This window comes from Haliotis rubra, unplaced genomic scaffold, assembly GCF_003918875.1.
Source record: "Haliotis rubra isolate DU_JTF1 unplaced genomic scaffold, ASM391887v1 Scf48, whole genome shotgun sequence".
Lineage (NCBI taxonomy): Eukaryota > Metazoa > Mollusca > Gastropoda > Lepetellida > Haliotidae > Haliotis > Haliotis rubra.
Window position 1 is genome coordinate 2,828,836 of NW_025767168.1, and position 5,363 is coordinate 2,834,198.

The window sequence follows — 5,363 nt, forward strand, 5'->3', positions numbered from 1 at the left end:
GAGCAAATCTGATTTCTGGCCTTGGGTAAGTTTGGAGGCATTGTGGGTTTATGAGAATGTTTTTGTTTTGTATCAGAGGGAGAATATAGTTTTACAAGTAAATAATGATGTATTTCATTTCTAGGAGCAGAAAAGACACCACCATTTCTCAGTCAGACAGCTGTTGACACTGCAACCCAAGGTATTACTTTTAGTGCTATTGCACAATAGACATGTGTCAAAATCATGTACGGAATATTTTCATCACTGATTGTACTCAATCTGTAAAGTGATAGCAATGTTTACAAATGCACTGACCCATGACGAACTGGTTTAAGATTGGTCTTCACCAACCCATGCATGTCAGTAGGCGATTGTGTAGTCAGGTTTGCTGACCTACTTGACAGCCGAATATAATGCTCAATCACTAGATTTCTGGTTCTGTGTCATATAGCTTGAATATTATGGAGCGTGGCGAAACAAACCAAACAATAAATTTCTGTTTAATGTTGTATTTCAGTGGCACCATTTTCACGTGAGGAACCATATTCTGACAGACGGCCCTTTAGATCTGGTCCAAGAGAGTGCACAATTTATCCTCTCTAATGGTTATTCAATTGTTCTATTGTTTGAGGATGAAGCACATAAAATAAGAAATTCATCTGTGAATGTGTTATGAGGAATGCATAATCCCTAAAATCTTCAGTGTTTACACTGCATTATTGCTAACTGTTCCACCAACCTGGCTACAAACATGTTTGTAAATAAATAAAAATATCCTTGAAGTGCATGAAGAAACTGTCTTTTGAAGTTATCCACCAATTGAGATTGTCGTTTTGGAGGAAGACCCAAACCAAACAGAGCCGCTTCATCAACAGTCATTTGAGAGCAGTGTTCAGATATCAGGAACAAAGACTGTCAGATGTTCTCTTCACCCTTGAAGGCCATGAAGTTTGTAGTGTTTGTTGGTGTACTGTATTCAAGATCAGTAAAACCAGGTAAGTTAGGCATAATTGTTGAGGTAATCTTGTAAAGGTGAAGAAAAGACAGATATTTTGTAAATTTCTTTCAGAAGTGGGTTTACGGAATCTTTTTTCATGTAATTTGTGTATGTAGGGATTTTGTTAAGTACAATGTTGTGATATATAATGAAATATATGTTTAGATTTTTTCATCATGGGAGAGCTGTGAAGGACTGTCTACCACAAAAGGTTGATCAAAGATCTGATAAGAACTATGATTCCCTGAAGTACCTGGAGGCAAAAGTGTGGCCGGATCAGTATTTCAAAAGGTTGGTTTGCATGTACATTTCTAAAGCATCATAATATCATCTTTGTTAATTTTTGTGGTTATTCTTTGTATGACACAGCATCTAATGTCTGAATATACTTATGTTGATAGCTTTGTTTTCACATCAGTGCAAACTGTCTAAGACAGCTCCTGTTCTTCCTTTGCCCCATCCATTTCCAAGGGTCTTGAGTAATCCGCTGCTTGTCTCTGTCCTTGAAATCACAGTGTGCAATCACTGATCAATGTAGACAGACAAAATACAGACATGGAGACCACATGCCGCACAAGACTTAAATCCAGCGGCCATCTTGCCTTACAAAGAGGCAAATCTTTGACGCCTATGTGGAAGACAACAATGATCAGGGCAAGCCGGTGATTGGGTATAGCCGTTTTAAGGAGCTCTGGAGAGAGTTCTTCTCATCCGTGAAAATACTGAAGGTAAGTAGGGTATACCAAGTACTAAGTTGTCAACATGTATCTATACTGTATATTTCATGTTACTACAATTATATAAACTACTGTGATACTCCTTTAAGTTTTCAGTACCTAAAACGTACAGTGTTCTCACAGCTTGAAAGATGCCATTGACATGTGTTATGAATAAATACTAAATCATGATGTTGAAATTGTTTACTTCTTGTTCCAGTCAAAGGATTTCACACAATGCTCTCTGTGCATCTTGTATAGAGATGCCCTACAAAGAAAGAACTTGGCAAAGGAAGAAGTCAAGGCCTTGAAAGAAGCAAAACAGGGACACTTAGCTTTGCAAAGGTTTGTTATTTCTGTAATAATGAATGAAGTTAATGAAAATGCAGTTTGAGAAATGGATTTTGCATCACGAGATATTAAACATGAGGAAATAATATTAGCAACTCACAAAAGGGCCACTCACTGCTTTGTGGTTGTTTACAGGTTCAATGTATGTATGTATGTATGTATGTATGTATGTATGTATGTATGTATGTATGTTGTAAATGTGTTGTATGTTTGTAGTGCTACTTCGAGATATTTTAAATGTTTTGTGTTTGCAGGCTACTTCACGAGAAATATTACAAACATGGGGACAAGGCAAAGAGGTCACCATCTAAGTATGTGTCCCTCATCATTGACAACATGGACCAAAACAAGACAAACCTTCCTGTATTTCCAGAACAATCAAAGGTACACATGTGTGATGATTACATATTGAATCGCAGGCTCCTTGAACCATTGAACAGTTGACACTCATATTTCAAAAGCTGAATATAATGAATTTGTCCTAATTCATGTACTTATCGTGTGTAATGACTGTTGATAGTGAAGATACTAGTTTTTGACAGGCATTAATTAAAATACAATAATCTTCAAACATTTCAGATTGATGGCAGCCTGGCACATGTCAAGCACCACGTGACAGGTGTTGTCGATCATGGAAACCGAACAACCCATGCTGTTGTCTGGAATACATGTATTCCAGGCGATGCAAATGTAACTTGTACAGTGCTTCTGTATGTCCTCAGTAGAATTCCACAGGTAACACTACTATATATATTCAATATGAGTCATTGCCTAATTTATCACGAAACATTTGTTTCAAATTTGTTCCTGCACAAATGCTATGAAATAGTACTTAATTCATTTACTAAAAACTACTATTTCAGCTGAACCATGGGCATCTACCAGAAACGCTGTATTTACAAGCGGACAATTCACCAAAAGATAACAAGAACAAGACTGTACTGTAGTTTTGGGCATTGTTAGTCAAATTGGAAATCTTCAAAAAGGTATGTGTTCTTTTTGCAACATATTTACATATACATTGTGGGAATGCATGCAATAGAGGTCATTAAGATGATCTTTAACATTCTTTATTAGAATCTCAGGATATTCAAATAATCCAATAATTGAATGTGTAATTTAATAGTGATACTCTTTTCCAGGTGAAACTGTCATTTCTCATGGTGGGCCACACTCATGAAGATGTGGACCAGCTGTTCAGCATGTTTGCAAGGGAGCTGAGACAGAAACCTGCTGCAACACGTGATGCTCTCCTGCAAGTCTTTGCCAGCAGTAACGACCCAAAGCCCACTGCTACTGTACTTGATGGTGTTTGAGACATGAGGCAGTTGTTTGTCAACTGTGATTCACCTAAAGGACACAAGGAGGCACATGTGTTTGTGTTCAGAATGGAGGGGTCCTCAGTCTCCATGCTTTATAAAGATTGGCCACTGAAAAGTGAAACCTACAGAAAGGTGTCATTAGATTTCAAGGTTGACCTGTCAACACTCACACCTGTCACTCTGGACAAGGAAAAGGTAGATGACACATGTAAAGCCATGGGGAGAGACTTGGCCAAATGGGTGTCATCTACCAGGCTGTCTGAAGAGGAAGGCTTGTGGTGGGTGTCCTACATTAAAAAGATGGGGGACATTCACACACCGGCCATCAAGCAGTCCGACTTCAATCCCATCATGCCTGCCCCAAGGGAAGAGAACACCCTCCCAATAAATGTACAAGAGGCAATAGAGCGAAGCAATGAAAAAATGCAGAAGCAATCAAAGGTATTTTCATTGAGTTCCAATTGTTAATAAAAAATTATATTGTCATCTGTTATACAGCGTTAGAGAGCATTTAATGTATAAAACATCCAGACATCAAGATGAATACCGATTTAAGCTTTTACTGTTTTTCGCATGTCTTTGTATGTCAATTCTTATTATCCTTTCATTTTCATTTTCAGGTATCACTTACAAAGCACAGAAGACAAACCTCAGCGGAACTCTGAGATGGTGGCCTGATTGTAACACTGATGTAAATATGTATATGCGATGTATATATATGCACTGAACATTTTTCTTTGTATAATCACAAGCTAAATTTGCTTTTGCCTCACTGTCAAGCACAAGTTAAATTGAAGTAGATTTTGGAAACGATTTGGACTTTAGTCTCAAAAAGGGGGGTGGGTTTCGTTTCCAGGTCACAAGTCGAAAACCTTTCAATATCTTTCAGCAGAACTTAGCAGATGTATGAGACATATCCCAAAGTGGTGCCTTTAGCCATTTGCAGATTTTTGGCATTTTTAATTTTCCTGGTTTCCAAGGAAACGATTCAGACTTAGTTTCATAAGGGAGGGGTGGGTTTCAACTTGAAAACATTTCATCTTCTTTCTACAAGACTTGGCAGACATATCAAACAGATCTTGAAGTGGTGCCTTTTGCTATTTGCAGATTTTTGGCATTTATATTTTTCATGATTTCCATGGAAGCGATTTGGACTTAGTCTAAAAAATCAAGTTGGACTTTAAGTAACTGCCAGATGATTTGTTCTTTCAAATATGTGGGGGCCGGGGATTTGTCATCTTCTGATGGTTCTTGTTGGAACTGTTGTTAAGTCTGATATTGATTATTCTCCTTGTAAAAATCCCTGTCTAGGTAACAATATGTAAAAAACATAATGGTCCCCTATCATGGTTAGAAAATTCCTTCTTTTCTTGGAATTGTCATGTGTTTTGATGTACTTATTGATAAAATTGTGTTATAATTGAGGTATAAGTTGAATATGTGATTGATGTAATGGTTTGAATGCAACTCTGAAAAACTAATTATCACAAAAAGTTATTTAGTGTTAAGATATAAACATCTCATAGGTCTCTCTTGTAACACAGTATTGTCAAGCTTGTCACATGATACAATTCTACTTTCATACATTTTACTTTTGATGACATTAAACATTTGCTATAATCTTTTCTTTGGATATTCAGATCGAAAATAATGATGAAATAACTGAGAAATTTGCGTTGGTTGAAACGTATTTGGAAGATGTCACAATAATACCGACATCTGCACAAGAAATCTTTGTAGTTTTTATGTATGTCCCTCACCTACGATATATAAGTTTCATTATTTACATGTTATTCTTGTTATAGTTTGTCAAAGTTTTAAATTTTTGTTCTTTTGTTACAACCAGACTGCCATAAAGAAAAGCAAATAACCAAAGTGTATGTTTTTGTGTTTGGAATATATATATATATTTTTATATGTACAGCATGTGTAACTGTAATGTGGTCTATGGCATTTATGAAACAATACATGCAGTTATGTTATATGACCTTGTTT

At 36.5% G+C, this 5,363-nt stretch overlaps 1 long non-coding RNA gene across 1 annotated transcript; it reads left to right on the forward strand.

Moving 5' to 3' along the window:
- Nucleotides 1-1,617: 1,617 nt before the first annotated feature.
- On the forward strand, nucleotides 1,618-2,040 carry LOC124291009. The gene is made up of 2 exons (XR_006902118.1): nucleotides 1,618-1,707; nucleotides 1,916-2,040. It is a non-coding gene; the product is annotated as an uncharacterized LOC124291009 (long non-coding RNA).
- The last annotated feature ends 3,323 nt before the right edge of the window (nucleotides 2,041-5,363 follow it).